Source organism: Pseudophryne corroboree, unplaced genomic scaffold (assembly GCF_028390025.1).
Source record: "Pseudophryne corroboree isolate aPseCor3 unplaced genomic scaffold, aPseCor3.hap2 scaffold_345, whole genome shotgun sequence".
NCBI classification, from domain to species: Eukaryota; Metazoa; Chordata; class Amphibia; order Anura; family Myobatrachidae; genus Pseudophryne; species Pseudophryne corroboree.
Window position 1 is genome coordinate 451224 of NW_026970008.1, and position 14955 is coordinate 466178.

Below are 14955 nucleotides of genomic sequence, written 5' to 3' on the forward strand. Positions count from 1 at the left end.
CAAGTGAAGGAGATCCAACTGAGGCAGCACAAGGGAACTTTTGAAAGAAGAACAAGGCTAGAGGAAGATCTGAGACAAAGATATCTGACTTTTACCAGAGCTGACCAGAGGAAAGCACAAACACAGTCCCCCACTACCACAAACAATGCAGTCGAGTTTCCCACATTTGGGGAAATCACAGGGGTCAGCATACCCAGAATGCAATAAATGAACCTCACCCTGGGAGAACAATCTTCATGACCATGGTATCTCCTATGCAAAATAAGTATGATTTGGGATAGGGCTGGGGAGGGCCGCTGCTCAGGCACATCTCTGTCAAGTAAAGGAGATTCAACTGAGGCAGCACAAGGGAACTCTCATCTGGGGACAACAACTGCAGGGAGAACACATATTTTCAGATGAACATGGGAGGGCAGAAGGCTGCCTAATACTGAAGCACCCCCAAACAACAAACCAAATGCAACAACTAGTGCAAGCATTCCTGGGGGAAGGCCTGCAGCAGATTGATTTGCATATGGTAATGCCATCCAAGCAGTGGGTCAAAGTTGGCTTCAACCCTCGTCTGCATATGAAAAGAGAAAAGGGGCGTGCAGGGCATGGCGGCCTTTTGCGGCGCTTGGATGACCCCTAGTTCGCATTAAACACCTCCACCCTCCTTCGGTGTGGGGCTCATGTTGGCTATGCCCTAGCCCCTGAAGCATTCAAGATGATTTCTTGCAGCAGCTGGGCACTGTAACAGCTCCAGAGCTGCTCTGTAAGGCAAGTAAAAGGGTGTGGGCCCTGCAGCACTACCTGTAGTTTGCATTGTGCATTGGAAGGCACAAAGTAAGCAGACGGGAGAAGTCAGGATAGTGCGCAAGGGCATAGAAGGGAGCGGCTCAAGAAAAGAGAAGTGGACACAGACAGCAAACTAGGCTGGAGAGAGACCTGAGACAAAGAGATCTGAATTATACGAGAGCCGACAAGGGGAAACACAAATTATGCAGTCAAGTGTCCCACATTTGGGGAAATTGCAGGAGCAGCACACCCAGAGTGCAATGGGTGAGCCTTGCCCTGGGAGAAGCACCTACATGATCATAGTATCTCACCTGGCAGGTAAGTAGGAGTTGGGCTAGAGCTGGGGAGGGTCGCTGCTCGGGCACCCCCCTGTCAAGTGAAGGAGATCCAACTGAGGCAGCACAAGGGAACTCTCGAAAGAAGAACAAGGCTAGAGGAAGATCTGAGACAAAGATATCTGACTTTTACCAGAGCTGACCAGAGGAAAGCACAAACACAGTCCCCCACTACCACAAATAATGCAGTCGAGTTTCCCACATTTGGGGAAATCACAGGGGTCATCATACCCAGAATGCAATGAATGAACCTCACCCTGGGAGAACAATCTTCATGACCATGATATCTCCTATGCAAAATAAGTATGATTTGGGATAGGGCTGGGGAGGGCCGCTGCTCAGGCACATCTCTGTCAAGTAAAGGCGATTCAACTGAGGCAGCACAAGGGAACTCTCATCTGGGGACAACAACTGCAGGGAGAACACATATTTTCAGATGAACATGGGAGGGCAGAAGGCTGCCTAATACTGAAGCACCCCCAAACAACAAACCAAATGCAACAACTAGTGCAAGCATTCCTGGGGGAAGGCCTGCAGCAGATGGATTTGCATATGGTGATGTCATCCAAGCAGTGGGTCAAAGTTGGCTTCAACCCTCGTCTGCATATGAAAAGAAAAAAGGGATGTGCAGGGCATGGCGGCCTTTTGCGGCGCTTGGATGACCCCTAATTCGCATTAAACACCTCCACCCTCCTTCGGTGTGGGGCTCATGTTGGCTATGCCCCAGCACCTCAAGCATTCAAGCTGATTTCTTGCAGCAGCTGGGCACTGTAACAGCTCCAGAGCTGCTCTGTGAGGCAAGTAAAAGGGTGTGGGCCCTGCAGCACTACCTGTAGTTCGCATTGTGCGTTGGAAGGCACAAAGTAAGCAGACGGGAGAAGTCAGGATAGTGCGCAAGGGCATAGAAGGGAGCGGCTCAAGAAAAGAGAAGTGGAAACAGACAGCAAACTAGGCTGGAGAGAGACCTGAGACAAAGAGATCTGAATTATACGAGAGCCGACCAGAGGAAACACAAATTATGCAGTCAAGTGTCCCACATTTGGGGAAATCGCAGGAGCAGCACACCCAGAGTGCAATGGGTGAGCCTTGCCCTGGGAGAAGCACCTTCCTGATCATAGTATCTCACCTGGCAGGTAAGTAGGAGTTGGGCTAGAGCTGGGGAGGGTCGCTGCTCGGGCACCCCCCTGTCAAGTGAAGGAGATCCAACTGAGGCAGCACAAGGGAACTCTCGAATGAAGAACAAGGCTAGAGGAAGATCTGAGACAAAGAAATCTGACTTTTACCAGAGTTGACCAGAAGAAAGCACAAACACAGTCCCCCACTACCACAAATAATGCAGTCGAGTTTCCCACATTTGGGGAAATCACAGGGGTCAGCATACCCAGAATGCAATGAATGAACCTCACCCTGGGAGAACAATCTTCATGACCATGGTATCTCCTATGCAAAATAAGTATGATTTGGGATAGGGCTGGGGAGGGCCGCTGCTCAGGCACATCTCTGTCAAGTAAAGGAGATTCAACTGAGGCAGCACAAGGGAACTCTCATCTGGGGACAACAACTGCAGGGAGAACACATATTTTCAGATGAACATGGGAGGGCAGAAGGCTGCCTAATACTGAAGCACCCCCAAACAACAAACCAAATGCAACAACTAGTGCAAGCATTCCTGGGGGAAGGCCTGCAGCAGATGGATTTGCATATGGTGATGTCATCCAAGCAGTGGGTCAAAGTTGGCTTCAACCCTCGTCTGCATATGAAAAGAAAAAAGGGATGTGCAGGGCATGGCGTCCTTTTGTGGCGCTTGGATGACCCTTAATTCGCATTAAACATCTCCACCCTCCTTCGGTGTGGGGCTCATGTTGGCTATGCCCCAGCCCCTGAAGCATTCAAGATGATTTCTTGCAGCAGCTGGGCACTGTTACAGCTCCAGAGTTGCTCTGTAAAGCATGTAAAAGGGTGTGGGCCCTGCAGCACTACCTGTAGTATGCATTGTGCGTTGGAAGGCACAAAGTAAGCAGACAGGAGAGGTCAGGATAGTGCGCAAGGGCATAGAAGGGAGCGGCTCAAGAAAAGAGAAGTGGAAACAGACAGCAAACTAGGCTGGAGAAAGACCTGAGACAAAGAGATCTGAATTATATGAGAGCCGACCAGAGGAAACACAAATTATGCAGTCAAGTGTCCCACATTTGGGGAAATCGCAGGAGCAGCACACCCAGAGTGCAATGGGTGAGCCTTGCCCTGGGAGAAGCACCTTCCTGATCATAGTATCTCACCTGGCAGGTAAATAGGAGTTGGGCTAGAGCTGGGGAGGGTCGCTGCTCGTGCACCCCCCTGTCAAGTGAAGGAGATCCAACTGAGGCAGCACAAGGGAACTTTTGAAAGAAGAACAAGGCTAGAGGAAGATCTGAGACAAAGATATCTGACTTTTACCAGAGCTGACCAGAGGAAAGCACAAACACAGTCCCCCACTACCACAAATAATGCAGTCGAGTTTCCCACATTTGGGGAAATCACAGGGGTCAGCATACCCAGAATGCAATAAATGAACCTCACCCTGGGAGAACAATCTTCATGACCATGGTATCTCCTATGCAAAATAAGTATGATTTGGGATAGGGCTGGGGAGGGCCGCTGCTCAGGCACATCTCTGTCAAGTAAAGGAGATTCAACTGAGGCAGCACAAGGGAACTCTCATCTGGGGACAACAACTGCAGGGAGAACACATATTTTCAGATGAACATGGGAGGGCAGAAGGCTGCCTAATACTGAAGCACCCCCAAACAACAAACCAAATGCAACAACTAGTGCAAGCATTCCTGGGGGAAGGCCTGCAGCAGATTGATTTGCATATGGTAATGCCATCCAAGCAGTGGGTCAAAGTTGGCTTCAACCCTCGTCTGCATATGAAAAGAGAAAAGGGGCGTGCAGGGCATGGCGGCCTTTTGCGGCGCTTGGATGACCCCTAGTTCGCATTAAACACCTCCACCCTCCTTCGGTGTGGGGCTCATGTTGGCTATGCCCTAGCCCCTGAAGCATTCAAGATGATTTCTTGCAGCAGCTGGGCACTGTAACAGCTCCAGAGCTGCTCTGTAAGGCAAGTAAAAGGGTGTGGGCCCTGCAGCACTACCTGTAGTTTGCATTGTGCATTGGAAGGCACAAAGTAAGCAGACGGGAGAAGTCAGGATAGTGCGCAAGGGCATAGAAGGGAGCGGCTCAAGAAAAGAGAAGTGGACACAGACAGCAAACTAGGCTGGAGAGAGACCTGAGACAAAGAGATCTGAATTATACGAGAGCCGACAAGGGGAAACACAAATTATGCAGTCAAGTGTCCCACATTTGGGGAAATTGCAGGAGCAGCACACCCAGAGTGCAATGGGTGAGCCTTGCCCTGGGAGAAGCACCTTCATGATCATAGTATCTCACCTGGCAGGTAAGTAGGAGTTTGGCTAGAGCTGGGGAGGGTCGCTGCTCGGGCACCCCCCTGTCAAGTGAAGGAGATCCAACTGAGGCAGCACAAGGGAACTCTCGAAAGAGGAACAAGGCTAGAGGAAGATCTGAGACAAAGAAATCTGACTTTTACCAGAGCTGACCAGAGGAAAGCACAAACACAGTCCCCCTCTACCACAAATAATGCAGTCGAGTTTCCCACATTTGGGGAAATCACAGGGGTCAGCATACCCAGAATGCAATGAATGAACCTCACCCTGGGAGAACAATCTTCATGACCATGGTATCTCCTATGCAAAATAAGTATGATTTGGGATAGGGCTGGGGAGGGCCGCTGCTCAGGCACATCTCTGTCAAGTAAAGGATATTCAACTGAGGCAGCACAAGGGAACTCTCATCTGGGGACAACAACTGCAGGGAGAACACATATTTTCAGATGAACATGGGAGGGCAGAAGGCTGCCTAATACTGAAGCACCCCCAAACAACAAACCAAATGCAACTACTAGTACAAGCATTCCTGGGGGAAGGCCTGCAGCAGATGGATTTGCATATGGTGATGTCATCCAAGCAGTGGGTCAAAGTTGGCTTCAACCCTCATCTGCATATGAAAAGAGAAAAGGGCCGTGCAGGGCATGGCGGCCTTTTGCGGCGCTTGGATGACCCCTAGTTCGCATTAAACACCTCCACCCTCCTTCGGTGTGGGGCTGATGTTGGCTATGCCCCAGCCCCTGAAGCATTCAAGCTGATTTCTTGCAGCAGCTGGGCACTGTAACAGCTCCAGAGCTGCTCTGTAAGGCAAGTAAAAGGGTGTGGGCCCTGCAGCACTACCTGTAGTTCGCATTGTGCGTTGGAAGGCTCAAAGTAAGCAGATGGGAGAAGTCAGGATAGTGCGCAAGGGCATAGAAGGGAGCGGCTCAAGAAAAGAGAAGTGGAAACAGACAGCAAACTAGGCTGAAGAGAGACCTGAGACAAAGAGATCTGAATTATATGAGAGCCGACCAGGGGAAACACAAATTATGCAGTCAAGTTTCCCACATTTGGGGAAATCAAAGGGGCAGCACACCCAGAGTGCAATGGGTGAGCATTGCCCTGGGAGAAGCACCTACATGATCATAGTATCTCACCTGGCAGGTAAGTAGGAGTTGGGCTAGAGCTGGGGAGGGTCGCTGCTCGGGCACCCCCCTGTCAAGTGAAGGAGATCCAACTGAGGCAGCACAAAGGAACTCTCGAAAGAAGAACAAGGCTAGAGGAAGATCTGAGACAAAGAAATCTGACTTTTACCAGAGCTGACCAGAGGAAAGCACAAACACAGTCCCCCACTACCACAAATAATGCAGTCGAGTTTCCCACATTTGGGGAAATCACAGGGGTCATCATACCCAGAATGCAATGAATGAACCTCACCCTGGGAGAACAATCTTCATGACCATGATATCTCCTATGCAAAATAAGTATGATTTGGGATAGGGCTGGGGAGGGCCGCTGCTCAGGCACATCTCTGTCAAGTAAAGGCGATTCAACTGAGGCAGCACAAGGGAACTCTCATCTGGGGACAACAACTGCAGGGAGAACACATATTTTCAGATGAACATGGGAGGGCAGAAGGCTGCCTAATACTGAAGCACCCCCAAACAACAAACCAAATGCAACAACTAGTGCAAGCATTCCTGGGGGAAGGCCTGCAGCAGACGGATTTGCATATGGTGATGTCATCCAAGCAGTGGGTCAAAGTTGGCTTCAACCCTCGTCTGCATATGAAAAGAAAAAAGGGATGTGCAGGGCATGGCGGCCTTTTGCGGCGCTTGGATGACCCCTAATTTGCATTAAACACCTCCACCCTCCTTCGGTGTGGGGCTCATGTTGGCTATGCCCCAGCACCTGAAGCATTCAAGCTGATTTCTTGCAGCAGCTGGGCACTGTAACAGCTCCAGAGCTGCTCTGTGAGGCAAGTAAAAGGGTGTGGGCCCTGCAGCACTACCTGTAGTTCGCATTGTGCGTTGGAAGGCACAAAGTAAGCAGACGGGAGAAGTCAGGGCATAGAAGGGAGCGGCTCAAGGGCATAGAAGGGAGCGGCTCAAGAAAAGAGAAGTGGAAACAGACAGCAAACTAGGCTGGAGAGAGACCTGAGACAAAGAGATCTGAATTATACGAGAGCCGACCAGAGGAAACACAAATTATGCAGTCAAGTGTCCCACATTTGGGGAAATCGCAGGAGCAGCACACCCAGAGTGCAATGGGTGAGCCTTGCCCTGGGAGAAGCACCTTCCTGATCATAGTATCTCACCTGGCAGGTAAGTAGGAGTTGGGCTAGAGCTGGGGAGGGTCGCTGCTCGGGCACCCCCCTGTCAAGTGAAGGAGATCCAACTGAGGCAGCACAAGGGAACTCTCGAATGAAGAACAAGGCTAGAGGAAGATCTGAGACAAAGAAATCTGACTTTTACCAGAGTTGACCAGAAGAAAGCACAAACACAGTCCCCCACTACCACAAATAATGCAGTCGAGTTTCCCACATTTGGGGAAATCACAGGGGTCAGCATACCCAGAATGCAATGAATGAACCTCACCCTGGGAGAACAATCTTCATGACCATGGTATCTCCTATGCAAAATAAGTATGATTTGGGATAGGGCTGGGGAGGGCCGCTGCTCAGGCATATATCTGTCAAGTAAAGGAGATTCAACTGAGGCAGCACAAGGGAACTCTCATCTGGGGACAACAACTGCAGGGAGAACACATATTTTCAAATGAACATGGGAGGGCAGAAGGCTGCCTAATACTGAAGCACCCCCAAACAACAAACCAAATGCAACAACTAGTACAAGCATTCCTGGGGGAAGGTCTGCAGAAGACGGATTTGCATACAGTGATGTCATCCAAGCAGTGGGCCAAAGTTGGCTGCAACCTTAATCTGCATATGAAAAGAGAAAAGGGGCATGCAGGGCATGGCGGCCTTTTGCGGCGCTTGGATGACCCTTAGTTCGCATTAAACACCCCCACCCTCCTTCGGTGTGGGGCTCATGTTGGCAATGCCCCAGCCCCTGAAGCATTCCAGCTGATTTCTTGCAGCAGCTGGGCACTGTAACAGCTCCAGAGCTGCTCTGTAAGGCAACTAAAAGGGTGTGGGCCCTGCAGCACTACCTGTAGTTCGCATTGTGCGTTGGAAGGCACAAAGTAAGCAGACGGGAGAAGTCAGGATAGTGCGCAAGGGCATAGAAGGGAGCGGCTCAAGAAAAGAGAAGTGGAAACAGACAGCAAACTAGGCTGGAGAGAGACCTGAGACAAAGTGATCTGAATTATACGAGAGCCGACCAGAGGAAACACAAATTATGCAGTCAAGTGTCCCACATTTGGGGAAATCGCAGGAGCAGCACACCCAGAGTGCAATGGGTGAGCCTTGCCCTGGGAGAAGCACCTTCCTGATCATAGTATCTCACCTGGCAGGTAAGTAGGAGTTGGGCTAGAGCTGGGGAGGGTCGCTGCTCGGGCACCCCCCTGTCAAGTGAAGGAGATCCAACTGAGGCAGCACAAGGGAACTCTCGAAAGAAGAACAAGGCTAGAGGAAGATCTGAGACAAAGAAATCTGACTTTTACCAGAGCTGACCAGAGGAAAGCACAAACACAGTCCCCCACTACCACAAATAATGCAGTCGAGTTTCCCACATTTGGGGAAATCACAGGGGTCAGCATACCCAGAATGCAATGAATGAACCTCACCCTGGGAGAACAATCTTCATGACCATGGCAACTCCTATGCAAAATAAGTATGATTTGGGATAGGGCTGGGGAGGGCCGCTGCTCAGGCATATCTCTGTCAAGTAAAGGAGATTCAACTGAGGCAGCACAAGGGAACTCTCATCTGGGGACAACAACTGCAGGGAGAACACATATTTTCAAATGAACATGGGAGGGCAGAAGGCTGCCTAATACTGAAGCACCCCCAAACAACAAACCAAATGCAACAACTAGTACAAGCATTCCTGGGGGAAGGTCTGCAGAAGACGGATTTGCATACAGTGATGTCATCCAAGCAGTGGGCCAAAGTTGGCTGGAACCCTCATCTGCATATGAAAAGAGAAAAGGGGTATGCAGGGCATGGCGGCCTTTTGCGGCGCTTGGATGACCCTTAGTTCGCATTAAACACCTCCACCCTCCTTCGGTGTGGGGCTCATGTTGGCTATGCCCCAGCCCCTGAAGCATTCAAGCTGATTTCTTGCAGCAGCTGGGCACTGTAACAGCTCCAGAGCTGCTCTGTAAGGCAAGTAAAAGGGTGTGGGCCCTGCAGCACTACCTGTAGTTCGCATTGTGCGTTGGAAGGCACAAAGTAAGCAGACGGGAGAAGTCAGGATAGTGCGCAAGGGCATAGAAGGGAGCGGCTCAAGAAAAGAGAAGTGGAAACAGACAGCAAACTAGGCTGGAGAGAGACCTGAGACAAAGAGATCTGAATTATACGAGAGCCGACCAGAGGAAACACAAATTATGCAGTCAAGTGTCCAACATTTGGGGAAATCGCAGGAGCAGCACACCCAGAGTCCAATGGGTGAGCCTTGCCCGGGGAGAAGCACCTTCCTGATCATAGTATCTCACCTGGCAGGTAAGTAGGAGTTGGGCTAGAGCTGGGGAGGGTCGCTGCTCGGGCACCCCCCTGTCAAGTGAAGGAGATCCAACTGAGGCAGCACAAGGGAACTCTCGAAAGAAGAACAAGGCTAGAGGAAGATCTGAGACAAAGAAATCTGACTTTTACCAGAGCTGACCAGAGGAAAGCACAAACACAGTCCTCCACTACCACAAATAATGCAGTTGAGTTTCCCACATTTGGGGAAATCACAGGGGTCAGCATACCCAGAATGCAATGAATGAACCTCACCCTGGGAGAACAATCTTCATGACCATGGTATCTCCTATGCAAAATAAGTATGATTTGAGATAGGGCTGGGGAGGGCCGCTGCTCAGGCACATCTCTGTCAAGTAAAGGAGATTCAACTGAGGCAGCACAAGGGAACTCTCATGTGGGGACAACAACTGCAGGGAGAACACATATTTTCAGATGAACATGGGAGGGCAGAAGGCTGCCTAATACTGAAGCACCCACAAACAACAAACCAAATGCAACAACTAGTGCAAGCATTCCTGGGGGAAGGCCTGCAGCAGATGGATTTGCATATGGTAATGCCATCCAAGCAGTGGGTCAAAGTTGGCTTCAACCCTCGTCTGCATATGAAAAGAGAAAAGGGGCGTGCAGGGCATGGCGGCCTTTTGCGGCGCTTGTGTGACCCTTAGTTCGCATTAAACACCCCCACCCTCCTTCGGTGTGGGGCTCATGTTGGCAATGCCCCAGCCCCTGAAGCATTCAAGATGATTTCTTGCAGCAGCTGGGCACTGTAACAGCTCCAGAGCTGCTCTGTGAGGCAAGTAAAAGGGTGTGGGCCCTGCAGCACTACCTGTAGTTTGCATTGTGTGTTGGAAGGCACAAAGTAAGCAGACGGGAGAAGTCAGGATAGTGCGCAAGGGCATAGAAGGGAGCGGCTCAAGAAAAGAGAAGTGGAAACAGACAGCAAACTAGGCTGGAGAGAGACCTGAGACAAAGAGATCTGAATTATACGAGAGCCGACCAGGGGAAACACAAATTATGCAGTCAAGTTTCCCACATTTGGGGAAATCACAGGGGCAGTACACCCAGAGTGCAATGGGTGAGCCTTGCCCTGGGAGAAGCACCTACATGATCATAGTATCTCACCTGGCAGGTAAGTAGGAGCTGGGCTAGAGCTGCGAAGGGTCGCTGCTCGGGTACCCCCCTGTCAAGTGAAGGAGATCCAACTGAGGCAGCACAAAGGAACTCTCGAAAGAGGAACTAGGCTAGAGGAAGATCTGAGACAAAGAAATCTGATTTTTACCAGAGTTGACCAGAAGAAAGCACAAACACAGTCCCCCACTACCACAAATAATGCAGTTGAGTTTCCCACATTTGGGGAAATCACAGGGGTCAGCATACCCAGAATGCAATGAATGAACCTCACCCTGGGAGAACAATCTTCATGACCATGGTATCTCCTATGCAAAATAAGTATGATTTGGGATAGGGCTGGGGAGGGCCGCTGCTCAGGCACATCTCTGTCAAGTAAAGGAGATTCAACTGAGGCAGCACAAGGGAACTCTCATCTGGGGACAACAACTGCAGGGAGAACACATATTTTCAGATGAACATGGGAGGGCAGAAGGCTGCCTAATACTGAAGCACCCCCAAACAACAAACCAAATGCAACAACTAGTGCAAGCATTCCTGGGGGAAGGCCTGCAGCAGATGGATTTGCATATGGTGATGTCATCCAAGCAGTGGGTCAAAGTTGGCTTCAACCCTCGTCTGCATATGAAAAGAAAAAAGGGATGTGCAGGGCATGGCGTCCTTTTGTGGCGCTTGGATGACCCCTAATTCGCATTAAACATCTCCACCCTCCTTCGGTGTGGGGCTCATGTTGGCTATGCCCCAGCCCCTGAAGCATTCAAGATGATTTCTTGCAGCAGCTGGGCACTGTAACAGCTCCAGAGCTGCTCTGTAAAGCATGTAAAAGGGTGTGGGCCCTGCAGCACTACCTGTAGTATGCATTGTGCGTTGGAAGGCACAAAGTAAGCAGACGGAAGAGGTCAGGATAGTGCGCAAGGGCATAGAAGGGAGCGGCTCAAGAAAAGAGAAGTGGAAACAGACAGCAAACTAGGCTGGAGAAAGACCTGAGACAAAGAGATCTGAATTATATGAGAGCCGACCAGAGGAAACACAAATTATGCAGTCAAGTGTCCCACATTTGGGGAAATCGCAGGAGCAGCACACCCAGAGTGCAATGGGTGAGCCTTGCCCTGGGAGAAGCACCTTCCTGATCATAGTATCTCACCTGGCAGGTAAATAGGAGTTGGGCTAGAGCTGGGGAGGGTCGCTGCTCGTGCACCCCCCTGTCAAGTGAAGGAGATCCAACTGAGGCAGCACAAGGGAACTCTCGAAAGAAGAACAAGGCTAGAGGAAGATCTGAGACAAAGAAATCTGACTTTTACCAGAGCTGACCAGAGGAAAGCACAAACACAGTCCCCCACTACCACAAATAATGCTGTTGAGTTTCCCACATTTGGGGAAATCACAGGGGTCAGCATACCCAGAATGCAATGAATGAACCTCACCCTGGGAGAACAATCTTCATGACCATGGTATCTCCTATGCAAAATAAGTATGATTTGGGATAGGGCTGGGGAGGGCCGCTGCTCAGGCACATCTCTGTCAAGTAAAGGAGATTCAACTGAGGCAGCACAAGGGAACTCTCATCTGGGGACAACAACTGCAGGGAGAACACATATTTTCAGATGAACATGGGAGGGCAGAAGGCTGCCTAATACTGAAGCACCCCCAAACAACAAACCAAATGCAACAACTAGTGCAAGCATTCCTGGGGGAAGGCCTGCAGCAGATTGATTTGCATATGGTAATGCCATCCAAGCAGTGGGTCAAAGTTGGCTTCAACCCTCGTCTGCATATGAAAAGAGAAAAGGGGCATGGCAGGGCATGGCGGCCTTTTGCGGCGCTTGGATGACCCCTAGTTCGCATTAAACACCTCCACCCTCCTTCGGTGTGGGGCTCATGTTGGCTATGCCCCAGCCCCTGAAGCATTCAAGCTGATTTCTTGCAGCAGCTGGGCACTGTAACAGCTCCAGAGCTGCTCTGTAAGGCAAGTAAAAGGGTGTGGGCCCTGCAGCACTACCTGTAGTTTGCATTGTGCATTGGAAGGCACAAAGTAAGCAGACGGGAGAAGTCAGGATAGTGCACAAGGGCATAGAAGGGAGCGGCTCAAGAAAAGAGAAGTGGAAACAGACAGCAAACTAGGCTGGAGAGAGACCTGAGACAAAGAGATCTGAATTATATGAGAGCCGACCAGGGGAAACACAAATTATGCAGTCAAGTTTCCCACATTTGGGGAAATCAAAGGGGCAGCACACCCAGAGTGCAATGGGTGAGCCTTGCCCTGGGAGAAGCACCTACATGATCATAGTATCTCACCTGGCAGGTAAGTAGGAGTTGGGCTAGAGCTGGGGAGGGTCGCTGCTCGGGCACCCCCCTGTCAAGTGAAGGAGATCCAACTGAGGCAGCACAAGGGAACTCTCGAAAGAAGAACAAGGCTAGAGGAAGATCTGAGACAAAGAAATCTGACTTTTACCAGAGCTGACCAGAGGAAAGCACAAACACAGTCCCCCACTACCACAAATAATGCAGTTGAGTTTCCCACATTTGGGGAAATCACAGGGGTCAGCATACCCAGAATGCAATGAATGAACCTCACCCTGGGAGAACAATCTTCATGACCATGGTATCTCCTATGCAAAATAAGTATGATTTGGGATAGGGCTGGGGAGGGCCGCTGCTCAGGCACATCTCTGTCAAGTAAAGGAGATTCAACTGAGGCAGCACAAGGGAACTCTCATCTGGGGACAACAACTGCAGGGAGAACACATGTTTTCAGATGAACATGGGAGGGCAGAAGGCTGCCTAATACTGAAGCACCCCCAAACAACAAACCAAATGCAACAACTAGTGCAAGCATTCCTGGGGGAAGGCCTGCAGCAGATTGATTTGCATATGGTAATGCCATCCAAGCAGTGGGTCAAAGTTGGCTTCAACCCTCGTCTGCATATGAAAAGAGAAAAGGGGCGTGGCAGGGCATGGCGGCCTTTTGCGGCGCTTGGATGACCCCTAGTTCGCATTAAACACCTCCACCCTCCTTCGGTGTGGGGCTCATGTTGGCTATGCCCCAGCCCCTGAAGCATTCAAGCTGATTTCTTGCAGCAGCTGGGCACTGTAACAGCTCCAGAGCTGCTCTGTAAGGCAAGTAAAAGGGTGTGGGCCCTGCAGCACTACCTGTAGTTTGCATTGTGCATTGGAAGGCACAAAGTAAGCAGACGGGAGAAGTCAGGATAGTGCACAAGGGCATAGAAGGGAGCGGCTCAAGAAAAGAGAAGTGGAGACAGACAGCAAACTAGGCTGGAGAGAGACCTGGGACAAAGAGATCTGAATTATACGAGAGCCGACCAGAGGAAACACAAATTATGCAGTCAAGTGTCCCACATTTGGGGAAATCGCAGGAGCAGCACACCCAGAGTGCAATGGGTGAGCCTTGCCCTGGGAGAAGCACCTTCCTGATCATAGTATCTCACCTGGCAGGTAAGTAGGAGTTGGGCTAGAGCTGGGGAGGGTCGCTGCTCGGGCACCCCCCTGTCAAGTGAAGGAGATCCAACTGAGGCAGCACAAGGGAACTCTCGAAAGAAGAACAAGGCTAGAGGAAGATCTGAGACAAAGAAATCTGACTTTTACCAGAGCTGACCAGAGGAAAGCACAAACACAGTCCCCCACTACCACAAATAATGCAGTCGAGTTTCCCACATTTGGGGAAATCACAGGGGTCATCATACCCAGAATGCAATGAATGAACCTCACCCTGGGAGAACAATCTTCATGACCATGATATCTCCTATGCAAAATAAGTATGATTTGGGATAGGGCTGGGGAGGGCCGCTGCTCAGGCACATCTCTGTCAAGTAAAGGCGATTCAACTGAGGCAGCACAAGGGAACTCTCATCTGGGGACAACAACTGCAGGGAGAACACATATTTTCAGATGAACATGGGAGGGCAGAAGGCTGCCTAATACTGAAGCACCCCCAAACAACAAACCAAATGCAACAACTAGTGCAAGCATTCCTGGGGGAAGGCCTGCAGCAGATGGATTTGCATATGGTGATGTCATCCAAGCAGTGGGTCAAAGTTGGCTTCAACCCTTGTCTGCATATGAAAAGAAAAAAGGGATGTGCAGGGCATGGCGGCCTTTTGCGGCGCTTGCATGACCCCTAATTCGCATTAAACACCTCCACCCTCCTTAGGTGTGGGGCTCATGTTGGCTATGCCCCAGCACCTGAAGCATTCAAGCTGATTTCTTGCAGCAGCTGGGCACTGTAACAGCTCCAGAGCTGCTCTGTAAGGCAAGTAAAAGGGTGTGGGCCCTGCAGCACTACCTGTAGTTCGCATTGTGCGTTGGAAGGCACAAAGTAAGCAGACGGGAGAAGTCAGGATAGTGCGCAAGGGCATAGAAGGGAGCGGCTCAAGAAAAGAGAAGTGGAAACAGACAGCAAACTAGGCTGGAGAGAGACCTGAGACAAAGAGATCTGAATTATACGAGAGCCGACCAGAGGAAACACAAATTATGCAGTCAAGTGTCCCACATTTGGGGAAATCGCAGGAGCAGCACACCCAGAATGCAATGGGTGAGCCTTGCCCTGGGAGAAGCACCTTCCTGATCATAGTATCTCACCTGGCAGGTAAGTAGGAGTTGGACTAGAGCTGGGGAGGGTCGCTGCTCGGGCACC

General features: G+C 50.5%; 22 non-coding genes and 4 pseudogenes across 22 annotated transcripts; all 26 read right to left on the reverse strand.

Annotated features, from left to right (window-relative positions):
• Positions 1-105: 105 nt before the first annotated feature.
• LOC135020059 (U1 spliceosomal RNA) lies at positions 106-269 on the reverse strand. Its single transcript, XR_010217543.1, has one exon. It is a non-coding gene; the product is annotated as a U1 spliceosomal RNA (small nuclear RNA).
• A 698-nt stretch (positions 270-967) lies between these two features.
• LOC135020162 (U1 spliceosomal RNA) lies at positions 968-1103 on the reverse strand (annotated as a pseudogene).
• Positions 1104-1255: 152 nt separating this feature from the next.
• On the reverse strand, positions 1256-1419 carry LOC135020064 (U1 spliceosomal RNA). Its single transcript, XR_010217548.1, has one exon. It is a non-coding gene; the product is annotated as a U1 spliceosomal RNA (small nuclear RNA).
• Positions 1420-2090: 671 nt separating this feature from the next.
• On the reverse strand, positions 2091-2253 carry LOC135020102 (U1 spliceosomal RNA). The gene has a single exon (XR_010217585.1). It is a non-coding gene; the product is annotated as a U1 spliceosomal RNA (small nuclear RNA).
• Positions 2254-2405: 152 nt separating this feature from the next.
• Positions 2406-2569, reverse strand: LOC135020030 (U1 spliceosomal RNA). Its single transcript, XR_010217515.1, has one exon. It is a non-coding gene; the product is annotated as a U1 spliceosomal RNA (small nuclear RNA).
• Positions 2570-3240: 671 nt separating this feature from the next.
• LOC135020142 (U1 spliceosomal RNA) lies at positions 3241-3403 on the reverse strand. The gene has a single exon (XR_010217618.1). It is a non-coding gene; the product is annotated as a U1 spliceosomal RNA (small nuclear RNA).
• Positions 3404-3555: 152 nt separating this feature from the next.
• On the reverse strand, positions 3556-3719 carry LOC135020039 (U1 spliceosomal RNA). Its single transcript, XR_010217524.1, has one exon. It is a non-coding gene; the product is annotated as a U1 spliceosomal RNA (small nuclear RNA).
• Positions 3720-4417: 698 nt separating this feature from the next.
• On the reverse strand, positions 4418-4553 carry LOC135020128 (U1 spliceosomal RNA; annotated as a pseudogene).
• A 152-nt stretch (positions 4554-4705) lies between these two features.
• Positions 4706-4869, reverse strand: LOC135020235 (U1 spliceosomal RNA). Its single transcript, XR_010217688.1, has one exon. It is a non-coding gene; the product is annotated as a U1 spliceosomal RNA (small nuclear RNA).
• A 692-nt stretch (positions 4870-5561) lies between these two features.
• On the reverse strand, positions 5562-5703 carry LOC135020201 (U1 spliceosomal RNA; annotated as a pseudogene).
• Positions 5704-5855: 152 nt separating this feature from the next.
• On the reverse strand, positions 5856-6019 carry LOC135020065 (U1 spliceosomal RNA). Its single transcript, XR_010217549.1, has one exon. It is a non-coding gene; the product is annotated as a U1 spliceosomal RNA (small nuclear RNA).
• Positions 6020-6700: 681 nt separating this feature from the next.
• Positions 6701-6863, reverse strand: LOC135020103 (U1 spliceosomal RNA). The gene has a single exon (XR_010217586.1). It is a non-coding gene; the product is annotated as a U1 spliceosomal RNA (small nuclear RNA).
• A 152-nt stretch (positions 6864-7015) lies between these two features.
• On the reverse strand, positions 7016-7179 carry LOC135020031 (U1 spliceosomal RNA). Its single transcript, XR_010217516.1, has one exon. It is a non-coding gene; the product is annotated as a U1 spliceosomal RNA (small nuclear RNA).
• A 671-nt stretch (positions 7180-7850) lies between these two features.
• On the reverse strand, positions 7851-8013 carry LOC135020107 (U1 spliceosomal RNA). Its single transcript, XR_010217589.1, has one exon. It is a non-coding gene; the product is annotated as a U1 spliceosomal RNA (small nuclear RNA).
• A 152-nt stretch (positions 8014-8165) lies between these two features.
• Positions 8166-8329, reverse strand: LOC135020048 (U1 spliceosomal RNA). Its single transcript, XR_010217533.1, has one exon. It is a non-coding gene; the product is annotated as a U1 spliceosomal RNA (small nuclear RNA).
• Positions 8330-9000: 671 nt separating this feature from the next.
• On the reverse strand, positions 9001-9163 carry LOC135020184 (U1 spliceosomal RNA). Its single transcript, XR_010217652.1, has one exon. It is a non-coding gene; the product is annotated as a U1 spliceosomal RNA (small nuclear RNA).
• Positions 9164-9315: 152 nt separating this feature from the next.
• On the reverse strand, positions 9316-9479 carry LOC135020164 (U1 spliceosomal RNA). Its single transcript, XR_010217637.1, has one exon. It is a non-coding gene; the product is annotated as a U1 spliceosomal RNA (small nuclear RNA).
• A 671-nt stretch (positions 9480-10150) lies between these two features.
• LOC135020189 (U1 spliceosomal RNA) lies at positions 10151-10313 on the reverse strand. Its single transcript, XR_010217656.1, has one exon. It is a non-coding gene; the product is annotated as a U1 spliceosomal RNA (small nuclear RNA).
• A 152-nt stretch (positions 10314-10465) lies between these two features.
• Positions 10466-10629, reverse strand: LOC135020241 (U1 spliceosomal RNA). The gene has a single exon (XR_010217693.1). It is a non-coding gene; the product is annotated as a U1 spliceosomal RNA (small nuclear RNA).
• A 671-nt stretch (positions 10630-11300) lies between these two features.
• On the reverse strand, positions 11301-11463 carry LOC135020143 (U1 spliceosomal RNA). Its single transcript, XR_010217620.1, has one exon. It is a non-coding gene; the product is annotated as a U1 spliceosomal RNA (small nuclear RNA).
• A 152-nt stretch (positions 11464-11615) lies between these two features.
• Positions 11616-11779, reverse strand: LOC135020025 (U1 spliceosomal RNA). Its single transcript, XR_010217510.1, has one exon. It is a non-coding gene; the product is annotated as a U1 spliceosomal RNA (small nuclear RNA).
• A 693-nt stretch (positions 11780-12472) lies between these two features.
• LOC135020167 (U1 spliceosomal RNA) lies at positions 12473-12614 on the reverse strand (annotated as a pseudogene).
• Positions 12615-12766: 152 nt separating this feature from the next.
• Positions 12767-12930, reverse strand: LOC135020175 (U1 spliceosomal RNA). Its single transcript, XR_010217645.1, has one exon. It is a non-coding gene; the product is annotated as a U1 spliceosomal RNA (small nuclear RNA).
• A 672-nt stretch (positions 12931-13602) lies between these two features.
• LOC135020104 (U1 spliceosomal RNA) lies at positions 13603-13765 on the reverse strand. The gene has a single exon (XR_010217587.1). It is a non-coding gene; the product is annotated as a U1 spliceosomal RNA (small nuclear RNA).
• A 152-nt stretch (positions 13766-13917) lies between these two features.
• LOC135020066 (U1 spliceosomal RNA) lies at positions 13918-14081 on the reverse strand. Its single transcript, XR_010217550.1, has one exon. It is a non-coding gene; the product is annotated as a U1 spliceosomal RNA (small nuclear RNA).
• A 671-nt stretch (positions 14082-14752) lies between these two features.
• On the reverse strand, positions 14753-14915 carry LOC135020131 (U1 spliceosomal RNA). The gene has a single exon (XR_010217608.1). It is a non-coding gene; the product is annotated as a U1 spliceosomal RNA (small nuclear RNA).
• Positions 14916-14955: the final 40 nt, after the last annotated feature.